We start from the raw sequence: 14,963 nt of genomic DNA on the forward strand, positions 1-14,963 counted from the left end.
CCCTTTGAATGTGTTTAAACTAGGACACAGCAATTGCCACACTGGGTCAGGCTTATGTATGACTCGTCCCACTCCGTTGTCTATTTGGAGAGCACTGTGGTCTTCTTGGTGCTCACCTTAAGGTTAATAATTTTCAGGTTTCTTTTACTTGCCAATTATGACTCTGCCTTCCTTACATTTCTCTATAATTATCCCTCCAATTCTTGAAAATACCATTATTTTGTTAAAATGACAACATGCTCACTAAAAATTCAAACAAATTAGAAAGTATAAAAGGAAGGACAAAAACATCCCAAATTCGACCAATCAACAATAACTGTTAACATTTGGTGACTGTCTTTCTTTGCCTAGACACATTCTCTGCCTACATATACATGCATACTAATTCCATAAATAAGACCATACTACATGTGCTGTGCAATAACCTGCCCTTTCCCTCAACAATGTGAAATCTGTATGCAGCCTATCACATGTGTTTTATTTATGTGCTCAACACTCCTTTTTTGAAATCCATTTGGATTACTTCCAATTTTCCACTCTTTTTATGCCATGATGAGCATCCTTGTGCATATTTCTTGTCATACTCTGCAATTATCTGTTTGAAGTTAGGAATTATATTATTTTTGGATCATAGGCTCCTTCAGTAATCTAATGACAGCTGTAGATCACCTCCCTTCCAAAACACACGTCTTCATATAACTCATTTTGTCTTTGATGTTTGTTTTTGTGGTTCATAAACATGCCCCCTAAGATTCATGCTTGGACTTGCTAAAGATACATGAGCCCTAAATTAAGAACTGCTACTTTAGGGTTAACTCCAAGACATGTAAATTTTAAATAACTTTTAAAGTAATTTATGTTAATTTATCACTTGTGTGAACACTCATGTATCCCTCTGCCTCTTTTAATTGGTGGGTTCACCCTCCAGTCTGTGCCCAACTCTGGAGATTTGGTGATATAATAAGTAATCAGATTATATAAATTTCCATTGACTAACACAGGGGCTGAAGGGATTTTTGAACACAAAGCAATGCATTCAACCTTACTTTACAGCCCTTAAGAAAGTTTCATAAGTCAAAAAGTTTCAGGAGGCCAAAAGTTTCATAAGGTCACAAAAATGAAAAAAATGTATTTGAGTCTTTGCTTCCTTCATTCAACAAAAGGATACTGAGTAACAGCTTTGTGTCACTCCTGATGCTAGGAGCTAGGGATACACAGATGAAGACTAGGTTCTGCTTTCAAGGAATTCCAGGTCTAGGTGGGGGAACAGACATATAGACAAACCATTGTCAGGCAGGCAGAGATTATAGTTGGCTACAATGAGCAGCATTAAGACAAAAGTATGAAACTGCATTGTGTACTCAGGTCATCCTCTGTGAGGTTTATTAGCAAATATGCTCCCTTCACATGGCTGGTTCTTCATCCCCCCCCCATCTGAATCTTCTCTCCTTCTCTCCATGCAATATTTATTTCACTTCTCAGGGAGACTTCATCTAATTTGAAGTTCAATAATTTCTAGGATGGCTGCAGTGAATCTAGGAAGCTAAAGAATGTAAAAAGTATGCAGGATACATGTGGCAAGGCTATTGGATAACAACATTCACTTTGCAGATTTGCAAATATAGATGCCCTAGTAATTGAGTTACTCCAGTAGATGAAAAATAGGAGAAACTTCAGGTCAAACTTATACATGTAGATAAGTAGATTGCTTGCTATCCAGTGGAGTGTATAATTATTATAACCACAAAGCAATAGGTTATCTAAGAAGCTTATTTTTGTGGTTATTATTATTATTATTTGCCATATTGTGCTTTATACCTTTCAGCTCAGACTTACTCAATAGTTGAGTGCCCTTAGAAATAAGCCATTTTATTTGTTTCCATCACAGCCCAGGGATCTCTTCAGTAGCTTGATTTTCTTTTTAAATTTCTCTATTTAGAGTTTTTCGGTTCTAGCATTTCTTTTTTTAAAAAAATTAGTTATTGATACATAATAGATGTGCATAGTTTCAGGGTATAGGTGATAATTTAATACATTCGTATAATTTGAGTCAAAGATCAAATTAGTGTAGTTGAGATATTCATCACCTTAAATATTTGTCTTTTCTTTATGCTAGAAAGAATTTCCTCTTGAAATAGGTGAATCTAACCTATTTGCTGTGAGTTTGATGCCATTTGGTCCTCTGCCAATATTCATTCCTCTCATTTTTTCCCATGTCTTTATTTTTCTTCTTCCCTTGCTGACCGCCATCTTCTCTTTTTCTAAGCTTCTCATTCAAATTGTCATTCATTGGTAAATTCTGGTCTTCACATATACAACAGTCTTCAGCTACTGCTCACTTGTCTCTGTGAGCCAGGCCCTGGGGTTCCGAAGACACAGCACGAAACCATCCCTCAGTTAAGGTATTTTCCTGTATCTGGGGATGAGAGGAAGAAGGTGAGTGTAACTATTTCTCCCAAATTCTTATTTCTTAAGGACAGTACTCATACAACTATTTTAGTTATGTTGATTTCCTGTAGAATTTTGATTCATGGTTATTCTCAATAAATATTGATTTTTTTAAAGAAAATGTTTGGGGTGTGTGCACTTTACATTCAAAATGAAAGTATGTGTTGATGCATAAAATATGTTTTAAATACATGTATTAATTATTTACAAATATGAGTCAGAGACATCTGAAATCAAGCATTCAAGTCTATCAAGAATAGAATCCATGGTATTTAAACAGTACAAAGGAGGATGGCTGTAACATCTGTCAGCATCCCTGCTACACTTCTGGGTTAGACAGTTTTTTTCTAAGGATTCTTCATGATACAAATAAAAACATTTAAAAATCTCTACAATATTTCTTGCACATCCAGTGCTGACAAAAAAGTTTTATGTTAGCATCTCATGTTACTTAATTTGTTTTTGATGCAAAATGTAATTTATTTCCCTTAACTTTTTATATTTCATTGATGTATTGTGTTTTTCAAATCTAGTTCACACTTACAGTCAGAGATTCTCTTTTAGTTTTGAATAGTGTCTTATGCTATGTTTTTAGAATTAGTGTAACTTCTGTTTTCTCATTAGTCAAAGGGGGATCACAGTAGGGTTGTCACAGGATCATAGGGTTGTCATGAGGTTAAATGAATCAATACATATAATGGTATAATGACAGCAACAACAACTAACCTTACTTGCATATTTCCACAGGCTAGGCACCATGTCATGTGTTTTACGTGTATTAACTCATGTACTCTTCCCTACAACTCTATATGGTAAGTACTATTATTACTATACTTTTTCTCTGTACTGTTTAGGAAACTGAGGGCACAGAGCATTTGAGTTATGTTCCTAGGTTACAACAGGTAGCAAAATGGCAAAGCTAGGATTAAAAATTCAGGCAGATGGATTTCAGAGCCTACACTCACCCACTGTGCTCTACTCCCTCTCGGGTAAGATAATACTTAAAAGAGCCGCCTGTGGATAAGTAGGAATCTTTATACAAATTGAAAAGTAAAAGCTGGAGCATATGAAATGAATGCTTTTTATCTTGCTACTGCTCAGTACAGTCTGGCTAAGGCACCTCTAGTACTTAATGGCTGCTATTTTAATAAATTTTTCAGGTCCCTTTCTTCCTCCTTTTCCTGAATGTTCTTAAACATCTGACTTCAGGTGGAATATCAGTGGAATAAACGTGAGGTTTTTTTAATCAGAAAGGGTTCTACTCTTTACCAGCTGTGTGACCTTGTGTAAGTCACACGCCTGTCTGAACCCTTATTTTCTTACCTGTTAAGATGGCAATAATATCTGCTTCAGCTTCTACAAGAGGAGGCATGAAATAGCTAAACATTAAAACACAGAGGAAGGCAATCAGGAAACTTAGACTATGAATACAGAATATGACCCCCGCTGACTGGGACTAAGAACATTGCCTTGGATGCCTCCAAGACTCAGGGTTTCACCAATTCTCAATGAGGATGGAAATTAATGTCATGTGGAAAACTGTATTTTTCTCATTCCTTAATCCATGTAACAATTCTTATTAGATCTTGTAATTTTTTTTTTTTTTTTTTTTTTTTTGAGATGGAGTCTAGCTCTGTCACCCAGGCTAGAGTGCAGTGGTATGATCCTGGCTCACTGCAACCTCTGCTTCCTGGGTTCGAGTGATTCTTCTGCCTCAGCCTCCCAAGGAGCTGTGATTACAGGCACACACCACCACGCCTGGCTAATTTTTGTATTTTCAGTAGAGATAGGGTTTCATCATGTTGGCCAGGCTGGTCCTGACCCCAGGTGATCCAACTGCCTCCGCCTCCCAAAAGTACTGGGATTACAGGTGTGAGCCACTGTGCCCGGCCAGATCTTGTAATTTTTATCAAGTCAAAACATGAAGAACTCTTTAAGGTAATTTTATAGATATTTAGAATTTGTACTTTTAGTAACAACTCTGGTGTACAAATAATATGAACAAAAATATAGAAAATGCAATTAGGTTAGTCAGTATATGGGAAAATGCTAGGCCTCTGTAGAAATCAAAGAAATGCAAAACAAAAACCATATGTTTCATATATGAAAATATTCAGTGCTGGTGAGAGTCATATTTATTTTTGATGTGTATGTAAACTGAAGAAAAACCTGTTGGAAGGCAATTTTAAATAAGTAACAAGAACCTTAAATATGTTCACTTACTTTAAGATAATTTCAGTTTCTGAAATCTACCTTCAAGAAATAACATGAACTACCAAATGAGCTTTTAGTATGAAGTCTTCATTGTGGCATTATTTATAATAAGAAGTTGGAAACAACCCAAATGCCCTACAAACTGGGATAAGTTAGGTAAAATCTATTATGTTTCCCACATAATAGATTACTGTACAGGTATTTTAAATTAGGCTTATAAATAATTCATAATGGCATGGCAAAATGTGTGTAATATAATTTAAGTGAAAAGCAGGATAGTAAATATAGTACGATCACAGCTAAGTCAAAATAGTTGTACAAATACAAACATTTGAAAAAATACATCAGAATGTTGCTAATGGTTATTGGTGACGTGATGATTAAGGGTGATTTATTTTGTTTTCCACTTTTCTATATTTTTCTAATTTTTTATAATGAGCATGTATTATTTTACAATATTAAAAAACAAAGCAAATGATATGAATAAAGATTTTGTTGGTAGGGTGGGCAGTAGTATGTGTTCTAGCATGATATCTTAACAAGGCATACCATTCCACAGGCTTTCTGTGAGAATTAAATATTCGACTATGTGTAGCAGCAGCCAATATATATTGCATGTATTAAGAAACTGTTGTAGAAAATTTAAACTTTACAGCCTTACATAAAAGATAGTAAAGTGTTTTGTGAAACTTTTTTTCTTATGTTTCCAAATAATTTATAGTTAAGAATTTCCTTAATTAGCTAGCTTTCCTATATATCTGAAATTTCATTTACGTAACATGCAACTTTTCAGGACTTCTTTTGTAATCAGTTATTATTAGTATTATTATTTTTAAAGTTTTCACCCCTTGTTCGGTGGTGAAATGTAGAGTACTGGTTTACACCTGTTGTCCTGGTGTAATTATTCAATAGCGCCTCCTTTTTCTCTCCTTTTTCTCCTGCAAAATAGTTACATGGTCACCCTAGCAATATCAGACATGGGGGGAAGGGGAGGAGCAAATCGTATGATCTGGATGCTGAATCTGGAGTGGGGATGAAGGGGGGCAGGGTGGGGACAGCTGGCTCCTGACAGCCAGCATGCAGACAGAAAGAACTGCAGCTGTACGAGAAGTGCCCTAGTTGCCTATAAACACTGGCCCACGGCTGTATTACATAGTCAAATCAGTCATATGTCTATTACTTGAAAGTGATTGTGACAGCATTGGCTCTACCTGAAGGTGGAAAAGAACTCCGTCACCCAGGCTGGAGTGCAGTGCCCGCCACCATGCCCAGCAAATTTTTTTTTTTTTTTTGTATTTTTAGTACAGACGGGATTTCACTGTGTTAACCAGGATGGTCTTGATCTCCTGACCTCGTGACCCGCCCATCTCGGCCTCCCAAAGTGCTAGGATTACAGGCGTGAGCCACCTCGCCCGGCTAAGTCTATCTAATTTATTTAAGATACCAAAGACACACCTGCCCCATGTGTTCTTTTCCACCAGCCCACTCTGGAGCTCCGCATTTTTACCCACAGTGTTATTATAATTAAATGTGATCAAAATAATTAAAATTCTGTCTGGAGAGAAATAGCCCCAAAAGTATAGAGGCAATAATACTATTAAGAAGTCAGAAGGATCCTCATATTGACTCTGCTCTTCCTAGCTGGATGACCCTGGGCAAAGGATGTAACTTCTCAGACATCAATCTTTTCAGTAGCAAAAAGAGGAAAATAAAACCTGTTCTGACTATATCATGGGAGTTGGAGTATGAATAAAATGGTTACTATATGTGAAAAAGCTCTGTAAATACAAAAGCACCCTGCAAATATCAGAGACTATTAGTATTATGAAGTTATTAAAATAAAAAACACATTAGCTGAGCTAACAACCTTGAAACACAATGAGCAACACACACACCACCACATGATGCTTGTGACTGCATTAATGATGGCCCATTGCACTTTGCCCTGGCTCTGGCAGTTAGCTTATGCCCCTGACTGGGATCTGCTAGCTTTTCAAATGGAGGTCTGTGACATTGATAAGGTACTTCTCTCCCAGGAGGCTCCAGACACACAGCCCAGAGTAAGTCTTTGGGAGGAGTGGAAGTGGGAAAGTTGCTAAACATGATGCAAAAGACTTTTAGCCCCAGGGAAGGAAATGACAGAATTCTTGCTTTGACAAGTTTTTTTCAGAGCTGGCTTTGCTAGGAAACTAAGGGCTAAACTGAATTTTTGATACCCTTGGTTACTGTTCTCCCAATCCACTCCCCTCCAGTTCCAGAAAATAAACTCCATGTGGGTGAGGACTTTTGTCCCCTTTCTTCACTGCTAAATTCCCAGCACTTAGAACATTTCCTGGAACAAAGTATCAGGATAATTCTTATTGCATAAGTAAACATCATTTGCCTGTGTCACCTGTGTTCTCCATTCATGCCTGTAATTTAAAGTTGTACAAGTTTTGTTATTGCAGTTCTGGAGCTACTTAAAAGGATGCTTAGCCCAAGTTTTGGATACAAGGCCTTGATCTAGGTCACAGAATGATAGCTCTCACTTGTAACTGCTATTTCCACCACCAACCTTAATTCTTTGGTCATATTCTGTTGAGAAGTCTTAAGAGCACCATTTCACAAGGGGCCTGGCAAAGACATAGCAGATGCTTAGCAGGCATGTCCACTCAGCAGGCAGGACACCTCTGGAAAAGCTGCAAGAAACCACACTTCAGAGTAGCTCACTGCAGGAAGAAAGGGGAGGGATTTTTTTCTCCTTGGTACCCTCTTGCCTCTCATATCCCATGGGCCAAATTTCACTCCCTAAAAAGATGATTTCCTGTATGTCTAGCCCTTGGCAGACACTCAGGAAGCCAATCCTGGCCCCCCACCCCACTCGCTCCATAGGGTGGCATTTCATCTAAACCTAGAAAAAGAGTGACAACCCAATGCTGATAGGGCTCAGCATGTCAGGACTAAGGGCCATGCAGGCTCAGGGTTCCAATTCGAACTCCGGCCAGCCCTGGGAGCCCACTAAAGGCAGTGGTTGTGGTAGGGGTGCAACAGGGGTGTGGAGATTACTTTCAGAAAAAGAGAGGCAGTAGAGAAAATCTGAGGAGGTGCACAAAGATTGCATCCAATACACTTGTTTTGCAAAATTGAATCGTATTTTCCTGTCCTATTTATTTGTGAAAAGCTCCATTTTTTTTATGTTAGTATTTTGAGATCAAACTTATCCTTTTTAACAAATGCCTAAGACTCAAGAGAATGGATATGCTGTAATTTATTTTGCCATTTCCCTATTGATGGACATTCAGGTTGTCCCCCAAGTTCTACATTATTGTACGAGTCTTTGGGGAGGACAGCTTTAACATACAAGAATCATTTGAAAAGAAAGATCTTATTTAAAATCAGTCACCATGCCTGTCTGGAGCTTTACCGATCTGATGCTTGTGATTGCATTAATGATGGCCCCGAATTAATGAGGCTCCAAACCCTGAGAGGAGATTGATTTTTATTTTTGCATATTACCAAAGCTTTTCCATTTGAGTTACTTTGTTAGCGAATAAGTGTCTTGAACGGATAGAAAAATAGAATTCTATGGATCAAACTTTGCCCGGCCTGGTTTTGTGAGCCCTGTCGTGGAGGCAGATGAAATTAATCAGGCAATGGCTAAAAGGTGAGACCCTGGGAGACAGGTCACACTGCATTCCCTGACAAGGGGTTTCAAGTGTTCATTGATAAGAAAATCACCACCACATGGGAAATTTTACATGTCTTCCACATCAAAAGCACCTCAGTTTTCAGGCTTGTTTTGGAGGAAAACCTTTTATCTTTTGTTTTTAATCTTGTTAATGCTTTGACATCTTGACAGTTTTGAACTTAATGATCCCTTATGGGAAGGAACAGGAATTCCATCTGCTTTTTCTATTTTCTATTTTCTAGGCAGCTCTTCCTTGTCTGTCTCCAAGTCACTGCTAAGCCTCTGAAGATCACGCTGGTACCCTTTCCCCAATTACCCTAAAATATTTAACTATAGTATTTCTGAAATCTGCAAATTTTCCTGACTTTAATGAACCCTGTTACTTTATTTTAAAAGTCAACTAACCCCTTGAGAGAGTAATTGTCTTACAGAATACAAAATATTCTTTCTTCTAGTACCCTTTTGATTTATTTATCAGAGAAGCCTAATAACATAGACTTTGCTATAAAACAAAAGGCAAATTCTGCATGAAACTGTTTAAAAATTGATCAGACCAAATAGACAGGACAAAATTCTATGTAATCTAGCCCTGAAAGGTGCTTGACTAGTAATGTTGAGTGAACCAAAGAGTGCTTCCAGACTCTTAAAAAAAATCTAATCTGACCACTAAATTTAGAACCAGAACAATATGTTTCTATTTTACATGATCTAATTTAATGTTTTTAACATAAACATGTTACACTGTTGATTATTTATCACAGTCAATAATTTCAGGTAAACAAATAGCAATATATATCTTTTAGTTATGATATCCTAATAATGGAATATATTTTGTGACTTTTAGTGGTAGAACAAATTTATAAATTATAAACAGTACATCCCAGATTCAGTGACTGTCTAAAATTGAGAAAGACCTAGAACTTCCCTATTCTTGGAATCTGCACTTGGGGTAATTTCTCTTTAAAATGATGCTCCTTTCTTTATTAATCAAAGTTGTATAAAACCACCTATCACGGTTCTGGTCGGCATTGAGTTCCTATTACATCAACTCAAAGCCAGAAAACATAACATTTCAGTTGCTTGTGCTGTTTTATCAAGGACGGGTGTACAATTGCTACGTGATACCTTTTTGAAATGTTGAAAATAGTTCAATGAGCTCCATAACTACTTTAAGAGCCCTCAAGGACCCAGAGATCCCCAGGTTGGGAGCTACTTCCTTAGATAAGGGTTGACGTGGATTCTCAGATGGCACTAGTGTTATGATACTTGTACCTTGCTTAATAGTAGTGGCTGTTCGATACCTCATCTTCTCAAAGTGACCTAAAAAAGGTAATTTAATAACTATTATTCGGTTTCTGAGTCAATGGCAGAAAACAAGAGAGAGTGATAAGAGGGAGGTTAGGTATTTATTTCCAAGGTTCCTGCCTTGCTGTGTCACCACCACAGGCTGGCTGTACCTCCTGGCTGAAGGTGACAGCTCCTGTCAACCACCCCTCTGCATATACTTCTTTGTTTCCTAGCTCAAGTAACTGCTCCCTTCCTTAAATTTTTTTTTTTTTTTTTTTTTGAGACAGAATCTCACTCTGTCACCCAGGCTGGAGTGCAATGGTGCAATCTCGCCTCACTGCAACCTCCACCTCCTGGGTTCAAGTGATTCTACCACCTCAGCCTCCCGAGTAGCAAGGATTACAGGCACCTGTCACCACACCTGGCTAATTTTTGTATTTTTAATAGAGATGAGGTTTCACCATGTTGGCCAGGCTGGTCTCGGACTCCTGACCGCAACTGATCCACCCACCTTGGCCTCCCAAAGTGATGGGATTACGGCGTGAGCCACCACACCCAGCCCTTAAATAATTTTTTAACCTAGCATTTTAAGATGTACATTTGGTTGTTTCTATCAGGGACAATGTTGCAAGAAGTAACTTTGTATATATGCCACTTTTCCTCTTTAACCTTAATTAGGGCTCAAAGGATTGTTGTGGTGTGTATTAGTCAGGGTTCTCTAGACGGACAAAACTAATGGAATATAGATAGATAGATAGATAGATAGATAGATAGATAGATAGATAGATAGATATAGATAGATAGATAAAGGGGAGTTTATTAATTATTAACTCACACAATCACAAGGTCCCACAAGAGGCCATCTGTAGGCTGAGGAGCAGGGAGAGCCAGTCCAAGTTCCCAAACTGAAGAACCTGGACTCTGATGTTTGAGAGCAGGAAGCATCCAGCATGGGAGAAAGATGTACGCTGGGAGGCTAGGCCAGTCTCTCTTTTCACATTTTTCTGCCTGCTTATATTCTGGCCTTGCTGGCAGCTGATTAGATGGTACCCACCCAGATTAAGGGTGAGTCTGCTTTTCCCAGTCCACTGACTCAAATGTTGATTTCCTTTGGCAAAACCCTCACAGACACACCCAGGGTCAATACTTTGTGTCCTTCAATCCAGTCAAGTTGACACTCAGTATTAACCATCACGGGGTGTCAAAGGGAGTAAATTGGAAAGACAGAAAGTGAGATGTCAGGGAATAGAATGATGAAACTAAGATAATTATGTTATTGATAATGACACAATCTAGAGCATGACCATAGGGTGAATGACTGAGGTATGGTGGAGAACAAGGTCATTTGAGTGAAGAAATTTTAAAAACTGACAAACTATGGTGTTGGAAGGATCACCTACCTTAGTTGTTGAAATCACTAAGAATTAAGACTAAACAGAGAGATTATCAGATTGGAGCTAATAGCACTGAGAAATGAAAGAGACTGACCCAGGTGTCAATAGTTGACAGCAAAAATGAACATTTTTGGGTGAGTTAATCTGATAACATGTGATTTAACTTGGGAGAATTTTAGGGAGACAAGTGAGAAAAGTCTGAAAGTGGCAATGAGGAGTAAAGAGGTGGCCTTCCCCAAATGTAGGCCCAGATGCACAAGGACAGTGGAAGAAAAAAAGCAGCCACTATGTAAGATGGCTTCAGGTGAAGCGTATCCTCAGGAGAGAGCTGGTTTTCTAGAGCAAGAGGGTGAATGAAATGTTCAGAGAAGAGGCTAAGGATATAGGGGATTTGGCTGCAGATGGATGAATTCCAGAGGGCACAAAGGAAAGACATCATTTGTTAATGACACAACATTCACAAGCAGTCCTTTTACTGGCCTTCTGCCAATTATCTTTTGTTACCTAAAGTTCATCTTTAGTAGTTTTTTTAAGAAGGGCTAATAGAAACAATGCTAGCTGAGTTTTGCATATTTTAAACTCTGTCTGTAGTTTTTATACTTGAAATACAGTTTTGCTAGACATAAAGACTTTGTGTCCACTTTCTCTACTTGAGTATCTTGTATACATTGCTCTAATGTCTTTTTGGAACAGATGTTGTTGTGTGGAGATTTAAAGACAGGATGGCACTTCCCTTCATAAGTGATTTGATTATCTGCAACCTCTACAAAGGATTTGATTGATTATCTGTAACCTCTCCAAAGGATTATTTCCTTTTCATTGTAGTCAGTAATTATGTCAGGTAAAATGTCCCTGGCATATACTACATCCTTTCAATAAAGAGGTGTACTTTTTTTTTTTTTGATTGAGAAAAGTTTTCTTCAATCGTATCTTTCATATCTTTAAGTATTTGTTTGTTCCATTATTTTGGATCTTTTCCTTGGGGGCGCTAGTTGTAAGTTTTTTTTTTTTTTTTTTTTAAACCTCCTTTGCCTGCTTTCTGTATATATTATTTTGTGTCTAATCCTTTCTATTTTTCATTTCATTTTGCTTTTTTTAAATTTCTTTTCTCTATAATTCTTATTATCTTCCTTTACGTTTCTTTTCTTTTCACTTCCCTTCTAATTTTGTCTTTATTTCTGTGATGGTTTTGTTTTTTCTACTACTTCTTTTCTAAATTCTTCTGTTGCATTTTAGCACCTTCTATGTCTCTAAATCTTCCTCAAATTCCTATATTTATGTTTTATAATTCTCTTTTTATTGAGGTTATGGTCTCATTCTTTTCTCTAATTTGGGGAAACTTATTTCTAAAAATTTCATCTGCCAGAGCTACCATTTCACTTGTAAAGCATTCTTCATCTGTTAGATTTTGCTCCTTTTTCTAAAATTTTGTTATTGTTTCTTTGTATTGGTGATGTGCTACTTCCTTTCCCTTTCCTATTTATTATCACTGAGTGAACTGGGTCTTCCTGGACCAACTATTTGCAAGAGTTCTGGTATGTATGACAGCAAGGTTAGGTAGAAGCTGTTTTTGACTTAGTGCAGACTCACTTCTCTGCTGCCACATGAACAGACTGCTTCCTGTGAATATGGCTTATCTGTGTGATTCTTTGTGTAGTCTCACTTGCACTGTCTTTTTGAATCAAACTGGGTATAGGGGACTTTCGTTGCCAGCATGGTTTGCCCAGTTCCCACATCCACTTTTGTAAACAAGGATAATGTTTTCGTAACTCAGGATGTGTCTCTTACCTTCAGGGGATATACTTCTGCTTGCAGTGTCTAGCTGAGCCTTCTTGCAGCTGAGATTGGTCTCTGCATTTTTCCTATTTTTTCCTATATAATTTCTGCTCAACCTCAGCTGATTTTGTCAACTCTTATACATGTTTTAGAACTTGGGCAGTATATTTGTGTCATACTCTGCAAAAGAAAAAAAAAATGGGCTTGCAGATTTTGGAAGGTGGGGTTTGTGTTTTTATCCTTTTATCTCCGGAATGATTTTCAAAGATAGAAAAGAGAAAATACTAATATACCCACTCATGTTCACGCCAGAAATCTTCTCCAACTCTTTAGAATAGTAATGTTCACATTTTAGGAATAATAAGAAATCTATAAGCATGTGGCCTGAATTCTCTCCTAATCAACTCTGTTAATAAAAATGTACATATAGCCTACCAAAGCTAGGTATGACTCATATCTCTTGGCTAGATGTTACTTAAAGCCTAATAACTGGGCTGGGAGTGGTGGCTCATGTCTGTAATCCTAGCACTTTGGAAGGCTGAGGTGGGCAGATCACCTTAGGTCAGGAGTTTGAGACCAGCCTGGTCCAATATGGTGAAACCCGGTCTCTATTAAAATACAAAAAATTAGCTGGGCATGGTGGCTGGTGTCTGTAATCCCAGCTACTCAGGAGGCTGAGGCATGAGAATTGCTTGAACTTAGGAGGCAGAGGTTGCAGTGAGCTGAGATTGTACTACTGCACTCCAGCCTGGGTGACAGAGTGAGACTCCATCTCGGAAAAAAAAGAAAAAAAAAGCCTCATAATTGCAATATGCTGGAAATTTCAGGACCCCAAGAGACAGACCAATTAAGAGTATGTATTGTTCATTTACTTCTTATAAAATATCAGCCTAAGCAATATTCAGATATTTCTAACACTGTTTCCAACTCTTTGCCTCAGGGTCAGTTTCTACAATTACCTGAATCATCTGGGCCCTAAGCTGGCACTGCTAGCATTGAATTGGGGACAGATGCCCATTTCTTGTGGCCAAAAGTTCCTGCTTGTCTGGCAAGAATAATTTCACACAGGGATGATGTCAGAGTATTTTTGGTCCTGAAAGATACTTACCTGAAACAGAAACTTGTTAATTAATTTTGATTATGTCAATGATAATCCAGTTGTATACGTGACTAAACAGTTCTTGAACCGTCTAGACTGTATACAAGCAGTATATAGCTGAATTTCTACTCCAAATTTTTGTTTCTGATGGTATGATTGCCATCAGTCTGGATTTCAGTAGTTTCATGGAAGAATAAAATTTAAGATAATTTTGTGATTCATATACCACTACTCAAATTCTAATTAAATTTTGTCTTTTTTGATAGCAAGTTTCCCTTTCAGGTCTGTGAAATTAAATTCCTCTTGCAATCAAGCTGCACAGATAGGGGAGACACTTGGTAATTCAAACACATCTTGGGGTTTGCACACCAAAAGCAGCTGCAGAAACTTGAAGTATGATTCATGTTCATCAGAATATGTCTTCTAAAATTTGGACTTTATTTCTACCAAAATAGTACCAAAATAGCAACTCCTCAAAATCTGTAATTCCATTAAGCTCAAGGCAGTTGACCTGAGCTCAACTCGTATGCCTGGTTTATGCCTGAGATGTTTACTTTCTGAAACAAAAGCCCTTCCTTTCCCCTGTGGTTGCAAGTTCAGTATATTAAGATGTTTCATTAGAACAACAGGAAAGCACAATCTCTTGGGCCCCTGAATGTTGAATAAGTTGGGCCAGTGAGAGCTCTTTAATTCCCCAAGGTTCTGGACCTCAAAACATCTCTTTAACAAGTACCCATAACCTACACTTCTGACTGCATTAAAATAAACCCAGACTACATACGCTGTTTTGTCTTTGCCCAAACCGATGATGATTAGGAGTACAGGCATGAAGAATGTTGGCAACCATGATAATTTCTATTCTTAGACCAGGAAAAGCTTTCTTTCAAAGATCAAATCAAAAACACACCCAATGAACGATGCAAGGAGCATCAGACCACTTTAATGCTTGAATTAGTATTAAAGCATTTCTCCCCTCTTTCACTGTAGGTACCGCACATACAATAAACATCCACGTTTAGACCAAACTTCTCAAATTCCTTTTTGAGATAGTATTTGCAAAGTTTCTGTGTTCTACCTA

General features: G+C 37.7%; 1 long non-coding RNA gene across 1 annotated transcript; it reads right to left on the reverse strand.

Moving 5' to 3' along the window:
- Positions 1 to 1,360: 1,360 nt before the first annotated feature.
- Positions 1,361 to 7,591, reverse strand: LOC108581017. Its single transcript, XR_004176113.1, has 2 exons — positions 7,217 to 7,591; positions 1,361 to 2,416 (listed from the first exon to the last, which is right to left on the reverse strand). It is a non-coding gene; the product is annotated as an uncharacterized LOC108581017 (long non-coding RNA).
- Positions 7,592 to 14,963: the final 7,372 nt, after the last annotated feature.

Source organism: Papio anubis, chromosome 9, assembly GCF_008728515.1.
Source record: "Papio anubis isolate 15944 chromosome 9, Panubis1.0, whole genome shotgun sequence".
Lineage (NCBI taxonomy): Eukaryota > Metazoa > Chordata > Mammalia > Primates > Cercopithecidae > Papio > Papio anubis.